Source organism: Lathamus discolor, chromosome 4 (assembly GCF_037157495.1).
Source record: "Lathamus discolor isolate bLatDis1 chromosome 4, bLatDis1.hap1, whole genome shotgun sequence".
NCBI lineage: Eukaryota > Metazoa > Chordata > Aves > Psittaciformes > Psittacidae > Lathamus > Lathamus discolor.
Window position 1 is genome coordinate 96,080,403 of NC_088887.1, and position 24,422 is coordinate 96,104,824.

At 41.6% G+C, this 24,422-nt stretch overlaps 1 protein-coding gene across 5 annotated transcripts in view; it reads right to left on the reverse strand.

Annotated features, from left to right (window-relative positions):
* The window catches only part of ENOX1 (ecto-NOX disulfide-thiol exchanger 1), a 376,196-nt gene that overhangs the window by 253,108 nt on the left and 98,666 nt on the right, over positions 1–24,422 (reverse strand). For all 5 annotated transcript variants that reach the window (XM_065678197.1, XM_065678195.1, XM_065678193.1 and 2 more), the window contains exon 3: positions 9,293–9,370. The gene's annotated coding sequence lies outside the window, so the exon portion shown is untranslated. The remainder of the gene's footprint in view (positions 1–9,292; positions 9,371–24,422) is intronic.

Consider the following 24,422-nt stretch of genomic DNA (forward strand, 5'->3'; position numbering starts at 1 on the left):
AAAAGGCTGTGTGAAGACAGAAGAATTAAATATAAGAACACTTGGTATGTTTTCATTGAGTAAAAGAAAAACAGAGCATTGTGATTAACTGCATTAGCGAATTGGTGGCTTTCAAAGATTAGAAGAACAGCATAATGAAAAAATTAAGTCTTCTCTAAGCAAAACACACGATGTCAGTCAATTTTATTAACAAATGAGTATTTCAGACTGAGCTTTCACCTGAATTTAACATATGACCTTTACTTTGAAGATCCTTTTCTACGTTTTTCTTTATTCTCTTTGGTGCTGCTTCCTTGTTATTAATTAGATTGAGTCAGGTTTCCACTGAGATTATAAGCATAGGGACATCTGTGTGTTACCTGTCAAGTACTGCTGTAACTGTCTTCAATTGCTCTTGAAAATCTAGTGCCTCTGTGGAGTCCCATATTATGAAAATTGTAAGTGGTCTTTCAAAGCCCTTCCTCTAGTCTGTGTAACACTGCAATGTATTTTTGGTAAGGGGATGTAATAGTAGAACACATTCCAAAGAAAACAACTAAGTGTAATATTAAGAATACCACTCTTAGCAATAGTAAGAAGAGTTGTCTTGCTACTCAGTGGGAGGGAAGCTGTTTGAAGGATCAGCTGTGATCAGAAAGCCAGAATAGCTAACACTGAATACAAATGACTAGAAATTCTGGTCATAATAAGAAAAAGTAGATTAGAGAAAACTGAGACAAGTTAAAATTTTTCAAATTGAAATTATGTATTTCACCCTAAAATATGTAGATAACTGACTGACAGAAGCTTAGTGCTCATGGCAATTATCTTTGAGAGGTCAGGTCAGAAACAGTCAAGTCAGCAAACACTCAGTAGAAAATAGCCAAGTAGGTTTAGTCTTGCTAAGAAAGATCTGAGGTTATCCAGTGGATCACAAACTTCAACAGACTCACTGTCCCATATGTATGAATGTCAAACTGGAAATCTAAAGGACAATGCTACCTACGAGACACATGACGGAATTCTCGTTTATTGCTTCACAGTGGGAAGAATTCAACCATAACCTTAAATGTGGTGTTGGATGCCACATTTTGAGGAGGATGTGACTTACTGAAAATGAGTACTCTACAAAACACAACAAAAAATGATGGAATAAATTGTTGTTTAATTTAAAGAAGACACGATTTGAGGAAACATGACAAAAGACCCTGAGAATATTAGAGATGGTTGCAAAGAAAAAGGGAATAACTTATTCTTGTTCATTGTGGGTAGCACAGAAGTAACAGAACAGGACAGAAATAACTTGCAGGTTAAGAAAAGAAAAAAAGGCAATAAGGAAAATTTGGCCTTGGAATGAATTGCTCAGAGAATCTCCATCAGTGGAGGCCCTTAGAAACAGGTCAGCCACAGCTCTGATGGGAAGAGTGTCAGTACAGCTGATGCAACTGCAAGGCCCTCAAGCTATTTGCTAATCTTCTAAGATTCTAGGGAAAAAAAACTGTGGCCAGTTAGCTGGAGAATAAGTTTTTGAGTTCCAGTATATTTGGGGCAATAGCATGTATTACCTTTTCTCTGGTTAATTTTTAATAGTATTCTGAGAGCTCAAAGTTAAAAAGTGGCTCAACCCAAGATGTTCTTTCATCTTTCTACTTTCATTTTTGCTATTTGAGCAAACTGCTCAGACAAGATTTCCTCTGATTCTTATAAAGGCTCTTAAACAAAATATTTATTGGTCTTCCTCCCCGCCCCCCCCCCCACCCCCAGGTGTGGGATCGACGACATTAAGTAGGAACACACTATTTCCTGAAGGGTTGATTACAGCGAATCTTGGATCATTTTTTCTATAGAGTCAACCAACCCATATTAATGTTTATGTGGTTTCATTTCAGTTTTGCTTTTGGTGTTGCTTTCTTTTTTTCACTTGTGGCATCTAATAATAAATTTCTCTATATTATCTTTTTTCTGAAACTATAATTGACCCTAGAAAACCAAATCTTTCTGGAGCAGTATATCTTAGGACTCTCAATGTCAAAGTATGCTACACTTCAGAATAGAAAGAAGGCTGAAATATTATCAAAATGAAGGCTTTGCCTTACTATTACTTATGAAATTGATTGAAATTTGCTCAGGTTTGAGTTCTGATGATGAATAAAGGTTGCTCCCAAATGAAACTGCTGTCAAAGTGTTTCTACCGGCAGCTTCTGAAGGTGATAGCATTGTGAATATATTCATTGCAGGATCAAACTCACCAGCATTCAGAAAGAATGTGGTGAGCAGAGCCAGCACAGTGATCATCCCCTTGTACTGTGCTGATGAGGCTGCATCTCAAACGCTATGCTCAGTTTTGGACCCCTCACCACAAGAAAGATACTGATGTGCTACAATGAGTCTAGAGATGAGCAACAAAGCTAGTAAAGTGTCTGGAGCACAAGTGTTATGAGGAATGGCTGAGGGAACTGACGGTGTTTAGCCTGGAGAAAAGGAGGCCCAGGGGAGATCTTATGGCTCCCTACAACTATCTGTAAGGAGGTGACATGGGGCTTGATCTCTTTTCCCAAGTAACAAGTGATAGCACAAGAACTGACGGCCTCAAGCAGAGTCAGAGGAGGTTTAGACTGGATATTAGGAAAGATTTCTTCACTGAAAGGGCTGTCAAACATTGGAACAGGCTTCCCTGAAAAGTGGTGGAGTCACCATTGCTGGACATACTTAAAAGACATATAGATGTGATGCTTAGGGACATGGTTTAGTGGTGGACTTGACAGTGCTAACAGTTTGACTTGATGATCTTAAAGGTCCTTTCCAACCTAAACGATTCTACATTTCTATGATTCTCTCTCATGTACACAAATCAAAAACCAGTCCATTATGATTACCATTTGAACCGGTACCCTTTCTGCATACTTTAGCTAAAAAGCATGGGAGAAAGGATGGAAACTTGCTAACACTGTGCTGCGTTGTGGTAGAAAAAAGAAGGGGCTTTTTTTTTTGTAACTGTTCATTTTGGCTGCTGGCACTTTGCCATTTGAACACTCCTTGGGCTTTTTAAGTAACAAGTTCTGCAAGTTTCACTGCTGTTTCTGGAGACTTGGACAGTAGCAATGACAGTGGATTTCTCTTTCTCTCACTGGAGAAGGTGTTTTAACTGCCTTTCAGAAGTGAAATCAATTCATATCTTTCTGTCTGTTGAAAGCAGACTCTTGCTGCAGCTATAGCTTATGACTTTTATCTTGTTGTCACACCTGTTTTGGTCAAGGGGATTACTGATTACTCCTCCTGGAAGGTGTCAATACTGATGATGTTCAGTCAAGCAGCTGTCCTCCCTGTTCTATTATTATTATTCATGATGTGTGACTGACTCTTCTGAGGACCTTAGTGGTAGAAAACTTAGCAATTCTTTAATGTCCTTCTTTTAAAGGGACCTGAATGGACAATTATTGTTTCTGAAATGTGCTACAGTCACCATTTCACCTCATCTATAGTTCAGATATCTCTGTGCAGCCAGGATGTGGGCAATAAAAAGGTGCAAGATGTGTCATTATCCATATGCTGGACAATAAGTTGCACGCTTACTGTCTCTCCAACGTTATTCATTACCTACTATCATACTGAGAAGAGTTTAAAGGATTGAAGAAGAAGAAGACACAAGCAGTGATTCCACTTAGACAAAGCTGAGGTAAAATATGGATCAGAGTAATTTTAATTAAGGATATATCTTCATAATTCATTATTGAGCTTCTAAATTCTGGGGTTATTTTATATATTTTGTATCCATCTGAAAGTCTTATTGACCATATTCAGCTTCTTAATGTTGGCACTCGAATCAACAATACATGAGGGATGCAGGTACATGGGAAGATGACAGAAAAAACAGTTTTGGAATGTGAGCTATAGGATCTGCAAATGTTTATTCTGAAAAATAGATAAACAAATGAAATCAACTACAGTGTAAAGTCATTGGTCTTTCTAATATCTGACAGATTACCAGAAAGGAACTTATGTTCAACTATTCTCTATCTTCACTACAAATAAGACACCAAATGGTTTCCTATGGAGCAAATAAAGCATAACATGAATTTTAGAAATACCCCCTAAGACCTGTGTAGCTTTAGAAGAGACATGTGGTGACACTGAAATCTTCCTCACTGTAAGATTAGATAAATATCTCTCACAGATTATCTAGACATCTTTGCTCTTTTGTAGGTAACACAGTCAAATGACCCAAAATATCTTTGGTGTCCTAAGGTGTTCTTGCCTAATGATAATAAAGATCTATTTTTTTCTTTTCTTTTTTCTTTTTTATTTAATGTAATGCCCCAGGAGTTGAGGTCAGCAAAGATCATCATCTAACTGCCACCTTGGAACAGAAGATGATGGGCACTGATGTGAGGCTAGTAAAGAGCCTTACTCTTGAACCATTCTATGATTTTATGATTTTTCTGGGAAATAGCTATGATTAAACAGCAGACAGGTATTTAAGGATGCTTCTGGGCTGTTCCTCCAGTGAAGGAAGAACTTGCCAACATTTCCAGGAATTACAGAATCATAGAGTAGATACGGTTGGAAAGGACCTTAAGATTATCTAGTTCCAACCCCCCTGCCATGGGCAGGGACACCTCACACTAAACCATCTCACCCAAGGCTCTGTCTAACCTGGCCTTGAACACTGCCAGGAATGGAGCATTCACAACTTCCCTGGGCAACCCATTCCAGTGCCTCACCACCCTCACAGCAAAGAACTTCCTCCTCATATCCAATCTAAACTCCCCCTGTTTAAGTTTGAAACCCATTACCCCTTGTCCTGTCACTACAGTCCCTAATGAAGAGTCCCTCGCTAGTATCCCTGTAGGCCCCCTTCAGATACTTGAAGGCTGCTATGAGGTCTCCATGCAGCCTTCTCTTCCCCAGGCTGAACAGCCCCAACTTTCTCAGCCTATCTTCATACAGGAGGTGCTCCAGTCCCCTGATCATCCTCGTAGCCTCCTGTGGACTTGTTCCAACCTGTTCCAACTTGTTCCAACTTGTTCCAACTTGTTCCATGTCCTTTTTATGTTGAGGACACCAGAACTGCACACAATACTCCAGGGGAGGTCTCACAAGAGCAGAGTAGAGGGGCAGGATCACCTCCTTCAACCTGCTGGTCACACTCCTTTTGATGCAGCCCAGGATACGGTTGGCTTTCTGGTCTACGAGCGCACACTGAAGCCAGCTCATGTTCATTTTCTCATCAACCAACACCCTCAAGTCTTTCTCTGCAGGGCTGCTCTGAATCTCTTCTCTGTCCAACCTGTAGCTGTGCCTGGGACTGCTCTGACCCAGGTGTAGGACCTTGCACTTGTCATGGTTAAACTTCATGAGGTTGGCATCAGCCCACCTCACAAGCCTGTCAAGGTCCCTCTGGATGGCATTCCTTCCCTCCAGCGTATCAACCGGACCACACAGCTTGGTGTCATCGGCAAACTTGCTGAGGGTGCACTCAATCCCACTGTCCATGTCACCGATACAGATTCCTTGTAAACTACAAGAATTGTTTGTAAACTACTGAAAACTTAAAAGCCAGTTGGAGGTAAGAGTGCTGGCTAGGTTCATTGGTTCATTTTCCCAGTAATCGTATTAATTTCAGTCTCTTGCAGGACTCCTGCTCTGGCCACAACTCTTATTCAGGCGAGCAAATTGTAATTTTATTTTTTCTAATAATCACTTGCTCCTTGTCTTGCTGTGGGCAATAAAATACAGAGTTGTACAGCCACAGACCCTCTGAACCATCATTTAATAATAAGAAATACATGTATGTGTTTATATTAGTTTGCACAACCATGATTTGGACTTTACAAATCTTTTGAGTCTTTACAAACTCACAGTTTTGTTTTAATTTTCATTGTAATAAAATGCAACTGTCCTTCCATGGAAGATCTGTGAGATTTACTTCCCCCACCCTCCCTTTTTATTCTGCCACATTTCCTTTGAGCATATAGCTTATAGATTTTCTCCACTACCAGGCTATTTGGTTTCCATCTGTTCAATAATTCAAATATATGCATCAAATACACACATGGCACATTTCCAGATAGCAGCATCTCCTTTCCTTTCAGCTTTTTCATAGCCAGGTAATCTGCATATAGGGTGCACAAAGACAAGATGCTCCCCCACTGTTCTGGTTTATGCATCAGCTCTCCCCGCTTCCTCTAACAACCTCCACGCATTGTGTGCAAGCAGCGACTTCATTGCCTTCGCAGCCTCTGGTGGGCTCAGCAAAGCCCAGTGCCATTCAGGGCTTGGCCTCTCTGGCAGCGTGGCATTAAGGCAGGCATGTGTATCTAATACAGCAGCAGCAGGGCTCTTCAGGTCCACATGCAGAGCTGGTACAGAGATCAAAGGTATGGTTGCCATGCTTACATGCTCCCATGGAAAAGTGCTCTCCCTAGGCTCTTCCTCTCCTTTCCCCCTCCCCCACCATGACTTTGGACAGATTGGTATTTTGCCAGTTGTGTTTCCACTACTGAAGAAGCAGCAGGACAATGGAGTAGCACTTCCTGCACCAAAACCCACCTAGGATGCAGACCTGGGCTGACCGTGTGCCCAGGAGGCTGTAACAGTAGGACAGGGAAGACAGCTAAGCCCCTGGAGATGGGGGACTCCCATCCAAAGCTGAAGCCATAAGCTGTTTTAATTGCCTTTGATTTTCTCTGCTACCCCTAAACCCAAGGCAGCTGTTTCACCATAGGGGTGCCAAGAGCAAAGGTTTGATGAGACCCTGAGAGATGTTTGGAAGGATATATCATTTAGTGACCCCAAAAGAAAAATTTAAGAAAAACCAGCAATAAATGAATAAAGCTCCAACAAAGCAAGAACAAGTAACAGAGATATCAGAGGAAAGGAGGCTTCTCTGGTGAATGGGTGAGGGATTGTAGGCAGGACATAAAAGAGAGATTAAGAAAACAAGAACTGTGCAAGAGGAGGAGAAAAAAATACATTAAATTTGCAGTGAAAAACATGGGATAAATTGAAAAAACTGACCTAGATTAAACTAATTATTTGGCTAGATCAGTATCCTGGTTTTCTTCAATGTCAACACCAGATGCTACAGAGAAGTGGTACAAGAGATACCTACATGGCTGCAGAAGAAGCTTCACTCAACCAGTGAGTTCAGCCTTCAGTGTAAACTGTGTAATTGCTTTATAACTGTGTAATATGAAAAATATAACTATGATGGCATTCTTATTGATGTAAATATCTATTTCTTGCAAAGGTTCAATGCAATACCTTTTGATAATACCTTGGGGCAATATTGTCCAGAGGGAAATTGCACCTTCTATCTCCTTTTCCGTGGAAATGTCTTGCCTTTTAATTTAATTGGTTTTCCTTTGCTTCTGCATTATAACGAAGGCACAGCAGAGGCATACCCAAACTACTTTATGCCACTTAGTATACATATATCTAATGTGTACATATATCAAATTAATTTCATATTTATCCTCATTTTAAACAACACAGTACAAGTTTGTATGTGTATCACAAAGCCATTATTCTTCAGTAATCAGACTTGTGAACAAGGAAACTTGTAAAACATGTTTTAGACAAATGACTTGCCTAAGCTTTTTTTTAGGAACTGTTGCCTGTATTTGTATCAAATTCATTAGGACACAGGCCCAACCATACTTTGCTTCAGCAAATTTGCAGCATCTCTTGGAAGTCTTTGGTGAGCCATGATTCAAACAACACTAAAAGACAGGTCTGGAAAAGAAGATTTTATGAAGCTGCTGCTGCTAGTAAAGGATTTACAACACAAATGCCAACATGTGCAACAAGTTTTCTCCCTTATACTATATGTCTTTCAGTGTTTGCACTTCTTTCTCCCCTCATGCCAAAGAAAAACACAAATTTTGCCCTCAGGAATATTATCATTAAAGAAAGAAACAGTGCAGTCAAAGCTTTAGCATGACACGGATCATTCAACAGTTGTGCAATTACTCTGAAAAGCTACTTATTTTTGAACAGAGTTTTCACTCCACACAGGCCCAAGGCATCAATCAGATCTGAATCTACAGTATCGCAGCCTGATCTAGGGCTTTTGCTCATTAAGGAAGCTGTAGCCTTTTGTGAGGTTTACATCTAGGTTCAAGTTGCTTCTAAAGCATTCTGGAACTCGGTTAGCTTTAAAAAGTATTACCAAATCATAATTTCCAAGAATGGATTAAAAGTTGTTTTGGCTACCTCTCATCCCCTAAATCCACCTGATTTTCTTTTTGTTTAAGGTTTACAAGAAGCTTTTCCTGCAGAAAACCTACAGAATTCCTACAGACTAACGAAATAGTAAGTGACTGCAGAGGCAAAACCAAAAGCAATAATACCAAAAGTGCTCTCAGGTAAACCAAGCGAATGAAATAAGAGCATATTCCAAACATGAACACTCTTGAGAATTATTATTTAGGGCCATATACAACTCCCACAGACCCTGAGTGTGTTTTGATAGCAGGGTATGACCACCTAGATGGAAAAGTTGATTCCCATTGGTTTTTCTGAGCAGATTTCTATAAAAATGCTGTTCAGTCCTACCTTTGAAAGCAGTGAAAAATCAAATTTTTCTCTGCTATATAGCTGCAAAGAAAAAACATATTGAAATGCAGGGGAGTGTTTTCTACCCTTTAAATCATTGCGATTGTGGGCCACAGTGTTTATAACACCATCGTTCTGGCTGACAAGGGCACAGCATTAGCTACAGGCTCCTCACCACTCCTTGCCGTGCTGACACTACAGAAGTCAAGCCATTATTATTCTGGTCTTTTTACAGTCTCTTACATACCAACATTCTTTTTTTTTTTTTTTTTATTTTAATTTTCTTAAACTTTCCATGAACCTGAGCTCCTCCTGACCCAGAAGCCCCAGTAATTCTGCTGACCCTTTGCTAAGCGTGCTTCTTGAAACATCCACAGCTATAGCTGTGGGATAGCCGCTCACATGTTAGCAACCTGGGTGGGAGCAATTGATTGCAGGACCTTTTAGGGTAATGCAATTTCAACACACACTGAAAGACATAGTAGTGAGGTGAAAATGACTTACAGGCCCAATTCCTTTCTGCAGTTCAACTCTATAAACTGCAATAATTCACTTCAAAGGAAAGACTAATGGATTACTCTACATTTATATAACAGAACAGAGTTATGTCCTAAACATTTTGTAAGAAACAAAAATAATTTTCCACAACTCTTGCTCCAGAATAGAATTAGATTTTAATTTGGTTTGCAAGCATTAGAGATAAAAAAGGTAACAAGTGGAGATGGGAAATAGTCAGAATGCAATAGAGTTTACAGACCTGTACGAAGGAAGCTGACTTCTCAGCAACCCCATCATGGTATTTCCGAATGAATGTTGCAAATTCTCATGGCCAGTCCTACAAAAAGTGGACAGAATAATTAAAACTAAAGAGTTTCCAACAGACAAACAAATAAGATCAGCTGTCTCCTTGGATACACAGCATAAAAGTCAGCATAGAACTGGTCTAGAGGATGTTAAACATTTTAAACTATGGAAGTATCATAACAATTACTTAAGTATAACAAAGTCCAAGTCACATAAAATACAAAATGGTAAGCTGTTTTTACAGACATGTTATTGAAAAGTCATGATAAAAATGCAATGAATATGTGGAACTGCTTTAAAAAGAAAAGAAGAAAGAGAGAATACTGCACCAATTTATATTCCCTTTGAACTGTCTGTAATACAGACCTTAAAGTGCATTTTCAAACATATAGCATATCAAAGAAGCAGGCATTTATTTCTAGCCATGGCACTTCTAGGCTTTTGGTAAATGAAAGCAGAAACAGTCTAGTGGAACTGTGCTGTGTGACAAAGCATGTACTGATGGCTTCTGCTCAACACTGGTAAACAATTGTTTTTTCCTTTAACTGAAGGAAGGAACTTCAGCAGTAAACAAATGCCTCACATCTTGCATGAATTCTTCAACAGCGTCAAAGCAAACCTGTCTTTTCACACCTCCTGCATGTGCTATTCTAAGTCAAAATACGAGTTATATTCCCCGAGATCTATCAGTTGCTATGTTTTCGACTATGACAACCATGATACACAAGGGATGATGATACACAAGAAAATAAAGCTTTCTGCTATAATCCCCTTGGAATCCACACCCGTTGTTGCAAGGATAATTATCTGGCTATCCCCGAGGCCAATTTTTGCAGTTTTCATATAAAAATCACCTCTTGCATAAGACATGAAATTTAAAATCATCGTCTTCACAGATACCATTGAGTCACTCCATTACCTCTGGGACACATATAAATTATGCATTCTTTGGTTCTCTTTAAAATTTTAGAAGCACAAGGGGGCAGAGAAGCATATAAATGGTACTAAAAATATAAGGCATTCAAGAAAGAAACAATAACTTGTATGGTATTAACTGCTACAGTGCTCCAAAGGCTCCCTGCCTGGTCAAGAAAAGCACATATAGCACTGAAACATAACAGTAGACTTGCATGCTAATGGCTGCTAGTGACAAGGACTCGTTGAATGTCACTGCTTCACATACTGTGTACTGTTCATTTTTCTTATCTATGTGACCTCTGCTTTGAAATGACTGATGAAACTCCCCTGAATTAGCATCTCCGCTTCTGGGCATTTGCCACCAAGAAGGTATTCAGTAACATCTCTACTAAAATACAAAAATAAAGCAAGGGAAAGAAAATCATAATCTTAACAAAAAATAGTCACTATGTCTGTTACAGGATACTCAGCGCATACTGCGAAAGGACTGCTTCTCTGAAGCTTCCTAGTTAGGCTAGTTTTTGCCTTGATGCTCCTTAAGAGTATTGGCTTGTCACAATACATGCATTCACATTTCAGATTTGGCTACCATTTCCATAATTGGTGTGTATAAAAAGGAATAGGTATTACTACAAGAAAAAAAAGAAAAAAGGGAAATGCCTCTGTTCTGATGCGCTGCTGCTATGATGCCCTATTTCACACTAGCATCTGTTCTCTTCTGATCAACCACTCCAGATGTAAGCTGGCAAAACAGCACTGCAAGTACGTTACCCAGACGTCCACTGAGTGTTGCAGATGCTTTCTTCCATGCTTCACATTTAATGTGTGCCTGATTAATTTTTTCTTTATTATTTCAACTACTTGGCCCACAGAATTTCCTATGAAGTTCACAGAATCTGGGATCCAATCTGCAGCCATAAGGAGCAGCTCCCTTTGTGTGAGCAGATTCATTAATGTCTGGAATAACCAGCCAAAAGTGCCTTGGTCTGAATTGCCAAAAGAAATGCAAACTTCAGTAACATATTATGGCTTAATATTATTTGCCTGAGGATTTGACACAACACTCATTTCAATTTCAAAATTACAGATGTTTGTAATATTCAGATGTATCAGTCTGACCAAAAATATTATGCCCGTTCTCTGCCTCAAGCCCTTGACCTGAATGAGGTTAGTGACAGGGATATGAATGACTTGAGTGGAAAATGAAACACAAAAGTAGTTTTATCGTGAAGTACCATATTTCTTCTGTCACAACTATCTTTTTTTTCCTCTCAAAATTACAGGGTGGACTGCAAATCTTCAAGGCTAGCAGCCACTACGACAGGCTAAGTGCCATTTAAAAGAATAATAATTTATGAGATGCTTGGTAGAATAGCAAAGGTCACAGAGAAGATTCCCCAGGGAGGCGAGGATGACAAAGGTTACAGAGATGACTAAAGACTTGCCTACAGGAAGGGATTTTCTTAGAAGGAAGATGTTTTGTCGGTACAGCTTCATCCTACCAAACACACAGCCACCTCATCCAAATGAAAAGTCACCTTTAAGCTAGGTATAAGGCATTGCTTACAAAACGTGTTTCTGAAATTCATGGTTTAGCACCCACTGAGGTGCTGCCAGGTTGAGGACACTGTGGGTCTGTCTCACAGGATACAAGGGTGATGGATTTGATCCCACCTGGAGGATCAAATTTGAAAAAACTTCGTATTCTTTGCAAGCCATTCTCCAAATAGATGCCACTTTCAGGGCAGCCAATACCATTTGAGACCTCTAAGAACATCACAGAGTACTGCTTTTTCTCTTAGAAGCAAGTTGGTATATGAGGAGCCTAAGACGTGGTTGACACATTGCTCCCAGGCAGCTGTAAATTTGCACACCAGCCATCATGATACAAAGCAGTTTGGGCTGCTTTTTCTTGCCACAACCACAGCATTCCCCCTGCTTCAGCTACTGCAAGTGCAAAAAAAACACAAAGATAAGGATGAAGACAAGCAGGAACAGCTCTTCTTGGCACAGCTCCACTCTCCGCAGCATCGTCTCTGGGCTCATAAAATACACAGTAACTGGTGGGAGAAGCTAGTACTGCAAACCTGGGGGTAACCGGCAGTGTCTGCAGAACATCAGAGCGATAACGAACAGCTTAACCTGAAGCCAGCACACAACACGAGACAACTCTGATCTCTCCAGAAATGTGCAGCCATAATAATTTTGAAAACTGACAGTTTCCAACTGCTCCCAATCGGCTGTGTGAAGTTCCTGCAGCCAGATCAATGGCTTGCACTTGTGGAGGAGGTCTGGATGGCCCTGAAGGATACAGATCCAGCATGTACCGATCGAGAAGAGGTTACTGATCACTTTGAGTATAAAGGATTATGTTTCATTGCAGTAGGACAACTGCTAGAGCCCATCTTCCTGGCACTTGACCTCCATGCCAGACCTCCTATTTTGTAAAGATGTACCTGACAGACAGGTAACTGTTCATGTAGATTTACCCAAGGCAATATTTGGTCACTGTCATCTATATTAAAACACAGGAGTTTGCAGAAGTGGACCAATGCCATGGACATTCATAGTATCTGCATTCCATTGCTCCAGCAGTCCCTGGTCCATCACCACAGCCAATGAAGCCTTTGGCTGGCTATTCAGATCACAGAACATTTCTACAGTCCTATAACTGCATGCCAGCGACAGCTGAGTGTGCCTTTGGGAGAGGAAGGGCATAAGGCAAGCGGAAGGCGAGATGCAGCTGAGCAAGCCTCTGATAGTAACAGCATCTTTTATCCTGCATATCACCTGCAGGAAGAAGGGAACGGCAAAAGAACACAACAAATAATGCAAGCAATGCTCACTCCCGAGTGACAAATCCACCAGGCACACTGCCAGGTGGATTTGTGCCAGGGAGCCCTCCTGAACCTGGCCAAGAAAGGGAACCGTCATTTCCAATGAGTGCTTTGCCTAATGCTTAGAGCTGCTTACTCCAGCACAGCAGCTCCTCCACAGCGCCCAGCCTTGGTGGGCTCTACGTGTGGGGCTTTATACCCTCCTGTGTCAGTTTTGTGTGCTCTGTCTTCCTTTATTAATTTTAATCAGATGGGGGGGGATGTAAATTCACCGCTGGGGATGCGTCAGTGTTTGCTCAACATGCTCTATATACCTGTACTAATTTTGTATTGGATGGTGGATGTGATTTCACTCTAGGGAGAAACTGGGGATAGTGAAAGGTTTTTCCCACAGCAGGGCAGAAGTGGGAAGGGGAGGTGATTTCTGTGTGGGTTTGTTTTGAGTGATTTGTGTGCTTTCATGGGTTTCTAAAGCTGAGGAAGTTGTGCTTTCAATGAACAGACAGTTTCAGTGCCATAACCTACTGATCTGAAGAGGCTGATTAGCTTAATGTAGCTTTTGTTATGCAAGTCTTACAGCTTACAGTACATTTTAAAAGCAGCAGATGATGCCTTTTTATAGTGCAAGAATGATATGTAAAGGGGGAAATTAAAAGCTCTCAAAATTAAGACTTTCTCTCCCAGTAACTCCATGTCACATAATTAAGCCATGCCAGCATTCACAAACAGTGGTGTCGTGATGGGTCTGGACCTTTCATGTGTGATAGCCAAAAGGCAAGGAAAATACAGATGCTGTTTATTGTTCAGTTTTTCATTGCAAAAAAACACATATTTTTCACCCACAATTCTACAATGCCAGGTACAGAGCCTGTTTCCATTTCTACAGATCATAGTTCTCTTTTCCTTTACTTCTCCTACTGACTTTCAGAGCATAGAATTTAGGAATTAGTAGCTCCTTTCCAGCTCCTCCAGCACCTGGATGATGGAAGCCAGTCTTATGTTTACTGCAGAGGATTGGTGTTCCTCCACATGTTTGACTGCTCTGTGCCTCCTCTACCCAGGGACCTGTTGCAGGAAGGCGGCCATGGGGTGGAGATATCAATGAACAGCAATTTAGGGACAGTTTGCTGCATGAGGAAAGGAGGCGAAGGTGAATATTCACATGGGCAGTCTAACGCTTTGTTTACTCTTCCCCAGGCAGCTGTGACATGAAGGACATCTGAACAGACAGCAAAAGACCTCTTCTACTGATCAGAAGATGCCACAGTAAGATTTATACTTCGAAATAAGGACTTCCTAGGATTTACGCTGCTGAACAGTGCCTTACTGAGATTACTGCTCATAACAAATGCGAAATGGTGAACTGAATTAATTATTTGCTTGAGCAAAACCTGTTACAGACTTGAAAACTGAATTATGGACTAGCTGACTCTCACTACACTCTCCTATGGTACAAGTCATTCTTTACCTAACCTGGTGCAGCTGGCACGTGAACTCCTTGCATGACTGATGGCAGGGGCAGCAAGTTTCTGCACTGAGAAGCACAGTTCCCATTTTGAGCATCTGAAAGAGTGGAACTGCTTCAACTGAAAAATGAGCAAGGGAAACCAGAAAGTAGGGGGGCAAGGGACTGCAGCTGGCTGTCGTGGGCTCTGTAGGTCAGCACTTTTATACATGCTGAATACAGCTGGATTTTGAACACACAGAAGGGAAAGAGGAAGGGCAGGATTTGGAAACTGGCTCACATCCATCTAAGACGGTAACATTCAACCCAAGGAAAAAGCAATAAACACCAGGTACGTGTCACAGCACACAATGCTAACAGCCTTTACTAAAGGCTAATGCAATGATACTCACCAGCCTCCTTGCTGTGCTGCCAGCAGCCTGGGTGTTCCCCAAGACCGAAGGCAGGCGGGCAGGTGGGCACAGAGCAAAGGAAGTCCAGAAGCCCTGCCTAGGTTTGAGTGCCTTCTTCAAGATCCTGCTTACTGCTCCACGGAGGGGACTGAGCCAGTGCTCCATCTCATTTGATTATTACCTGCATCCTGGACAAACCACAGGTCAACAGTAGTATCCTGTGCCCAAATCCTCTCCAAGTCCTCCAAAATAGAAAAAGAACTTGTCCTTCACCTTCCTGAAAGCCATCTTGCTCTCCTCCCTTTCCGTGCCAGTGTTTATGAAAATCTGGAGGGGAGTTTTATTTAGCCGTTACATCTTTTCACACTGGAGAAAAGAAGGCTCAGGGGGGCCTCATCACAGTATCCCAGTACTTAAAGGGTGGCTAAAAGAGGATGGAGGTTCTTGCTTCATGAGGAGCCACATGGAAAAGACAAAGGGCAACAGGTACCAATTTCACCAGCAGAAATTTCATACCAATATAAGAAACAATTTTTTTACAATGAGAACAATCAGCCACTGGAACAACCACCCCAGGGAGGGGGTAGAAGTCTCCATCACTAAAGGTTTTCAAGATGCAATTGGACCAGGTGCTAGATAGCCTCATCCAGGCTCCCTTTCCCATGAAAGTTAAGCAGATAGTCTTTCAAGGTCTCTTTCTACCTTGGCTGTTCTATGATTCTATTCACCCCAAGTTCTACTTCTCTGGAGACTGATTCCCAGAGCTTCCCATCCCTATAATCTACTCTTTCCCTCTGAGGATAAGGTTGTCATACTATAATTTACATTGGAAGGGACCCTTGGGGGTCGTATGGTCCAACCTGCTGCTCAAAGCAGGTTGCTCAGGGTCTTCTCCAGTCAAGTTTTTCATTATCTGTGAGGATGGAGATTTTACATCCTTTCTGGACAATTTGTACCAGTGTTTGATCATACCCATGCTGATTTTTTTCCCCCAAAATATATATAAGCAGAATTTCATATGTTCCAAATGGTGTCTGCTGCTTCTTCTCCTGTCACCATGCACCTTTAATAAGATTCTGGCCCATTACGTAGTTATAGACAGCAGTAAGATCCCCCAATGACCTTCTTTCCATCTCAACATTCCCAGATCTCTCCACTTCTTTCTCCACATCCTCTGTTCCAGCTTGCTGTGCATCTTGGTGGCCCTCCAGGGTAATTGCACAAGTAATGCCCATGTCTTCCTTGAACTGGGGACCCCAAAACCAGACACAATACTTCAGATATGGTCCCATGTGTGCTGAATGGAGGGCAATAATCGCTTCCCTAGCTAAGCTAGGTCCAGCTGAAAGCATCCAGGAGGCTGCAGAGCACAGAGCTAGAACAAAATGCTGTAGAAATGTGTGCCCAATTGTGAGCAAAATATACGGATGTTTTGCTCTGAGTGGACTAGCACTGAAATAAGGAGGTGAGAGTCAGCTACCTGAGCACAGAGCAGTAGCAGGCACACAGGGAAGACAGACCAGGCAGTTGAGCAAGACTGCACATTAATGAGCGGAGAAAGTTAGAGACCACCATAATATTTCAGAGCACATAACTACTTGAATATTAGTATGAAGCAGCTACAACTGAGTTTAAATTACTGCTGATCCTAACGAATAAAACCAGCAGTAATGTGTGCATTATAGTATAATAAGGAACTGTATCACGCAAACACAGATTTTCCTAATATCAATGTAGTGTGATTAAACGCTGTATAACACCAACATGAGATGACCATAAGATGGGCCAAAGTGGTATAAACCAATTGACTGCAGGGGAGGAGGGGGAAGAATAAGACTGGAATCCTTTCAGTCTTTGTCAAGAAACTGCATATTTGTATCTTCTATCCAGACTAATGATATTCTGCAAATAAACCATTCATTCTCCTGCAAAGCTTCACCTCCAATACACAATACTCCATACACCTACAAATGAGACCACTGACAACAGGAGGGAAAAATGTCCAAGTGATACCAGAAAGGAAGTGTCACATGGTTGTGGGAGGAAAAACTGTGATGCGTCTGCCACCTTTATGAGTAGCTCCTTCAGCATTTTAGAAATAACACCATGAAGTCTGCCTGAGACACAGTAGCAGCAGTAAGTCTAGAGAAAACAACAGCCTGGAAGAGAATGCTTTTATCAAGACTGCAAATGCTGGCTCAACTAACAAAAATGCAAGTTTGCATTAACGTAAGTCTTTTATGGTGGAAACAGCAGCATGATTTGAGTTCATACCCAGAGCTGATCATAAGAAGCAATGGAAAGCAAAACTTGGGTTTCTTCTTATTTTTTAACAGAGGAAAAGAACGAGAATGAAGGAGGCTCTTATGTCAGGAATAGTGCTCAAAGTACTGGAGCAGCTGGCAAAAGTTCAAGATCAGTGCAATGATTTGAGAAATCTGCACATGAAATACAAATTCTAGTTAATATATAAAATATTATTCAGATGAATAACTCTCTGTCATGGATACTTTTCTGCCAACATGGATTTACTATGTGGATGAGACTTTCAACAAGTCCCTCTAGATCAGAAACATTGCCCACTTCCCTTTTCCTGGAAGGAAGGCATTAAAATGTCAGATGATAATGAGTTAGACAAACTTACCCTTTTTTTTTTTTTTTTTACTTCATTTTAACTTTGCCCTCTCTTGCAAAAGGCTTATTCTGATTTCTTTTGATACTGGTTTCTTATAACGATGTACTTATGATAAATTCTTGTCCTCGACCCATCAAAACTTATGCATTGAGGGTGTCAGACCATCATTTGGACTGAACTGCCTTCCCTAAAATCAAGGTCCACGACTTTAAAAAGAGTTGCAAACTGCTCCTAGCAGGTGTAGGAGAACTCGACATGTTTGTATTTATTTAAAATAACCTGATGGGACTGTGGACACAAAGCAACTTTTGTGGTTGGAAGAGGTTAACAGCACAACTAAGGCTGAAAAACACTGTCTTAGAATATTCAGAGAAAAGCAAAGCCATGACTTGGAAATACATTTTTTTTATATATATATTTTTTTGTACTACAGACTAGAGGAATGAGCAGTGCTTGTGGGGTTCCCAAAGGCTATTTCTTCCTAGATAAATTGTTGGGATGGAGATTTGCTGGAGCTTCTTGCTGACCTCCATTTTCACTCCCAGTCGCGTGTCACATAATTAAGCCTGGAGGGGATACGTGAGTGTCTCGCCATGCCACTGTTGGCATACAACAGGTTCTGCTGGCAATGAGAGGAGCTTTCTGGCTATCTATCAGCAAGAATCAGTGAGGACACCTGAGGGATTCTGCAACTCCGTACCACTGCAGTAACAAGCAGGCAGATGCCCTTGATGGAAGGGTCATAATTTTTTCAAACAGCTTCCCTACCGCACCACCAGCCTGCTTGCTTCCAGTTTAGCAAGCTGCTCTTCAGGCAGAAATCAGCCTGACAGAGACAAGAAACAAAAGTATAATTAGGACCTGGTAGATTTGGGATCTGCCTTTGCCATGTTACTGCTGATTTTGAAGCCTGCAACTAGTGGCAAAAAGCTTTCAGCAAAGAAAAACTTGAATGAAAAAAAAAAACAACCCCCCTAAAAGCCAGTAATCATATATCAGGAGGTGTCTTCCAAGGGAGAATCTTAATGGCAACTTCTTGCATCTCGACAGCCTTACATATGGGGAATTTTTGCAAAAAACAGCCTGTATCCACTGGACACTGAAGAGCAGCAATAATACTGCATTGAAACAAAGTCTTAAAGCACTTATTCTTGCACAAACACTAAAATTACAAAGTGTCTGCACTCAGGCAACTATGGCCATGTGAATTAAGGTCATGCTTTGAGCATAAACATATTGCTCCTGTGCCTAAAAGTGGGACTTTTCTCTGAAATACATGTACATGCTTTCCAGTTAGAGTAAAATACTTCAATTTAGGTTTTTAAGCTTTTGAATATAGAACCTGTTAAAAAAATTAGAAAGGGATTTCCGGATCACAGAGAAAGCCTGAGCCTATTTTGAGAATTAGCTCAACAAAAGAAATCCCTACACATAGTTGACTGACTAGAAGTCCTCAAAAACATATCTCTGGATTTCTCCAAAGGTCATTTCAGGTAAAGGTTTGAAATTCATACTGTTTCCTTAGATATCCAGGTGTACATCCAGTGGGAATTAGAATAGGAAGGATATCTGGATTGTTTTGTTTGCCTGGAATCTGCCACCTTTAAAACCAGCTTGCTAAACCCAGCAGTTTCTGTCCACCAATAGCACCACAGCATATATATAGTGCTTTAAGTGCAGAAGAGGATATGAAATCCCTTTAGAAAATGCATGCTATTCTGTTTAGGACATCTTTTGATGATGTTTCCTACAAGTTTCCAAGTGATGGCTGCATTAGCAAGCTCTGGCACAAAGCAGCAGACAGCTGGGTGTGGACCACACAGCAATGTGAACAGGAGTCAGGCTAAGGACAGCACTTGAGCCAGAATGGTTGTTTCTGCACTGGAAATAAGGCTCTAATTTCTAAAGCATCTGCAGGATACTCCCCCTCAAAGAAAAGAAAAAGAAAGGAACAAAAGAACAACCAAAAAAACCCCACTTGATTTTAAAATACAATCTTTAAATCTACTTTACTCAGACTTGCATTGTAAGAGGATTTATGACTAAGATAGGAAGAAAAAAAAAGCTTCTAAATTATTACTTGCAATTTTGAGGAGTACATCACAGAAACTATGTTTAAAAGTCCAATCCCAGCAGCCCACATGCATGTTAATTCTTCTGTACAGCTCAGTAGCACCCACTTTCATAAACAAGGACATGTGGCTAGCAACGGGCTTGCAAGTTTAAATTGGTTACTTTATTTGCGGCATTAATTTCCTCCAATTAGTCAGAGAGATGGAAATGTCCTGCTTCAAATAAAACCCAAGACCACGTAATAGTTAATATGTAGGGCAGCCTGAAAAACTCTTATTTTAATTTTTTTTCCCCCACTGAACAGCTCAGTGTGTCCCTGAGAAAGACCCATAAGGGGCAAAAACGCTGGTTATTTGTTCTCTTTTGCTCTTTACAAATTAAGCAAAATACAGTTAATACATTATGCATGTCTTTGAGCATATTTGTATTTAGCCTGTTTTGGTTTGCTGTGCCTTGGGAACTTTCGCTTTGTTTTGTTGTGTCTTGGGAGCTTTGATTTTATTTTGGTTTTCTGGTTAATAATAAAATTGAAGTATTAGGGCAGGACATCAACCAATCTACAGCGCAAGAGATTTGTTTAACTTTCAATGAAATGGCCTCTCAACATCTCTTTTCCATTCCCTTATCTTATCAGTCAACAAACCACTCTCAACAAGCTGGCCTGTCACAGAAGCAGCACAAGCCAGTTGCTATTAGTCATTTCATTTCCCGTTAAGAAGATCTGTTGTTTCACCCACAGGAATAAGATAAACTTTTCCAATAACATGCTATAGGATCTCAGTACTGTACAGTTTGGGTACAGAAACTACTCTGTGCTACGTACTGTCAGAATTACCAGTAAGGTAATGCTTAAAACTGATAGGCACACGAAACAAGCAAAAGACAATCCTCTGTCGCAAGGGATTTAATCCAATGCAGAAGTGAAAGAGTGAGAGTGAACAGCAAAGCCTAAGGGAGAAAGAAAGGGAAGAGAGAACAATCGCCACAAGATTAGACAGTTAATTAAAGTCACTACATCCACATAGAATTATCGAATCACAGAATAGTTTGGGTTGGAAGGGACCTTCCAAAGGTCATCTAGTTCCAACCCTCCTGCAATGAGTAGGAACATCTTCAACCAGATCAGGTAGCCCAGAATCACATACAGTCCGGCCTTGAATGTTTCCAGGGATGGTGCATCCACCACCTCTCTGGGCAACCTGTGCCAGCATTTTATCATCCTGACTGTAAAAAACATCTTCCTCACAACCAGCCTGATACTACTTATGGATATTGTGATTGCATTTTGCAGTAATTCGCGCTCCCCTGGGAACATATGGGAAAGGTGAGGAGTAACACTAGATTAAGTAGGACCAAAGAGACGGGAAGGAGGGCACTGGTTGAAGTGTTTTAATGCTGCTGAAAGTGAAGTTCAGACTAAGTAATCAACAGAGTGAAGCAGAGCATGAAAGAAAAGCCATTAGAAATGAAGGTTTGCAAGGAGAGGAGTACGGGAGTGAGTGGTCACACAGGAGGGCTGAGGAGTAGACAGGCTTTCCCCTTGGCAGAATTTGTCTCTGTCATGCTCTACCCCAATGGCTTGAGGGCAGCATCCATACACCACTGCTACAATAAACTGGTATTCTTGGGATGCTAATTTCCCCCTTCCTCATATCGCAAGGCGATATCCCCAGTCAGTCCCTAACTGTCCCAAAAGACTTCCAACTTGGAGCAAAGAAGGAGCAGTGCCCCCATGTATGTAGGTGCCTTCTGGAGGGGCACTTTTGACATTGTCATTCTGTTTGCGTAGGCAATGTACAAATGTGCTGTCCTCCTTCTTATACAGCTGCAAGGCAATTTGGACTGAACCAGCCCTGTTGCTGGTTCTTCAAGGCGTCAAAGGTCCCATGCAACAAAACCAGTTACTCTGAAACTCTCAGTTGAGAGATTGTCCCGATCCTTCACAAGGTGGCAGAAGACTGTTTCAGTCTTCAGTTTCCTCTGTTCTCTTGTTTGAGCACCAAATCAGTGGAGCTCTTCTATTGTGAACAGCACCAAAGCGTGGAAATGATTTGTTATAGAGCAAAAATCTGCAGTTTCTCCTATATGTGACCCACTTACAACCAAGCACTCCTCCTTCTTACCACTGATTCTATTTTTCTGCTGGTGATTTTGGTTTGTTTCATTTGCTAGGACTTTTTTATTCATGTATGGACATATGTATTTAGTTATTTCTCCTGCGTCTGGTGGGACCCTGAAGAGGTGCAAATTAAGTGCTGAAGAGAAGCTCCTCAGATGCAAGCTGAAGGGACTGTCTGACTGCCCAGGTGAGGCAGAATGGAAGGGCTTCAGTGTCTCACAATTAAACTGTCTAGTCCTGCTGGTCCCTATCCTCCCCCTCTCCCAGCACTCTTCTCAGCTGTACTTAGCTGTACAGTTGTACTCTTACCGTGAGGCATCCCCCGGACACAGTTAACGTATCTGGGAATCACACTCTGACACGCTTGAACTGAGCAGGAACTTTCCTGGCTCACAGCCTGGGAATGAGCTGAAAAGGGCTGAGAAGCTCGTATGGAAACCCTCAGTGGTAATTCCCACTGGCATCTTGGTATCCCTCATCTGATAAAGCTTCCCAGAGTATCTCAGATGGTTCCTACAAGATCCACAGCCAATTTAAGAGACAATTGCTAAAGAGGGACTGAAATGCAAGACTCTGAACCGACTTTTGGTGATGTTACTTGTTCTTGGACCTGACAATTCTCAGCCGCAAATGCTAACAGCTGAGGTCAGGCTGGTAAACCCAGGTCTGAAGGACATCTGGCAGAATTGCTCATGTTAACCCCAGGCTGCCCTCCACGGTGTGAATCTTCAAGTGAGGATTGAAAGTGTCTGTGAGGCATAGAGCAATAGTAAAAGGAAAAATAAACAATGGGAGCCCCTGGTAGAAAAATGCACCTTTTGGTGGTCCTGGAAAAAGTGCCTTTTGGCTGCTTTAGTCCTAAATCTTGATAGTGACACAAGCTTTTTGAGACTAAAAGGTATAAGCTGTCTGACCAACAGGCCCTGAAGCTGACAGCATTGTGCCGACATCAGCTGGCTGCCCTCTAAAAGGGTTAGCCAGAAGCCAAAATCAGGGCTTGGCTGGCAACCTGGGGCAGCATCAGCTCTTCAAACTTCACCACTGGAGCAAAGCATGGGACAACACTGCTAATAGCTGGGCTGCCAAGAGCTGACTTTGTGCTTTGTGATGCTGCCTACAAAAAAAAAAAAAAATCTCAGGATGTCTTTCTTCTGCTCCTCTTGCATTAAAGACAGAGGATTTTAATGAAATAAAAGTGGTGTAGTTAGTATTAGACTACTCACCTGGACAAAAACCTATGTCCATCCTTAGATAAGACAGAGTTTCTCACTTGCCCCAGATTCACTACTAATTAAAAGGATTATAATTCCTTTGGAGAAACAGCCATCCTTTTTCCCTTTCCTTTTCTGCTGAACCCAGCGTCTGGCATCTGGATGGGTTCCCTCTCCTCCTTCCTGCTAACCGGAATCCATTCTTGTCAGTCCTCCTATACAGGCTTTTGGAAGTCTAACTCCACCATACTCCCCAGAGCCTTTCCACAGCTAAGCAGACATGAGATAAATCAACCACCTTGGTGTTGATACCCAGCTTTAGCATAACGTCTCCTAACTCCAAACGAGCTGCCATGGTCACAGGGAACAGTGCCATACCGGCTTAACTTGGACCCTGTTCATTTGCATCAGTGTACCACTGCACTTCATAGCATTAGCTCTGCCTCTTAGCAAGTCTAATGAGCCTGTGAATGGCAGCACCCTGCCACAGAGACACTGTTTCAGTTTGGGAAAGATCTGTGCAGTTGTGAGTCCTCTTTCATCTGCTGCTATACTTGGGATGTACAAGCACAAACATAAGCCCAGAACTAACTGCTGTGGCTCTGCCACTCCTCTAGTTCCTCCTTTATACCTCAGTGTGTAGTCTCTTGCCTTAATGGAATAAAACCCAATTCAACCTTTCCAGGCTACTCTACCAGGGGAAAGAAAACCCTGTTAAAAAGTGATACTGCATAAAGCACTACTGTGTGTTACACTTTCATCAGCTTTAACTTCATACACTCAATACTTCTCAGTTTCCTCTTTTCCAGCAAGTAACATAGTGATCTCACATTTATGCTAATAAAGCACATGTAATATCCTCTTCCTCCCTGTTTTCTTTTCTCTCAAGAGTCCCTATATTAGAAAAGGCTTTCTTTTAATGGTGTTGTCCTGGGTTCAGCAGTATCAGTCATTTCTTATCCTTCTTAGTAGCTGGTGCAGTGTTGTGTTTTTGACTTTCAGCCTGGGAACAGCGCTGATAACACCGATGTTTTTAGTTGCTTCTCAATAATGTTTACTCTGACCAAGGACTTTCTGAGCCTCATGCTCTGCCAGGGAGGAGGGGAAGCCGGGAGGAAGCAGAGACAGGACACCTGACCCAAACTGACCAAAGAGGTATTCCATACCACAGCACGTCATGCCCAGGATGTAAACTGAGAGTTAACCAGAAGGGCGAGTTCACTGCTCGGTTGGGCTGGGTATCGAGGGGTGGTACTGTATTCTCTTCCCTTGTTGTTTCCCTTATCATTATTACTATTGCTGGTAGCAGCAGTGGTTTGTGTTATACCTTGGTTACTGGACTGTTCCTATCCCAGCCCATGGGAGTTACATTTTTTCGATTCTCCTCCCCGTCCCTCTGGGAGAGGGGAAGGAGGAAGGGGGGTGGGGAGTGA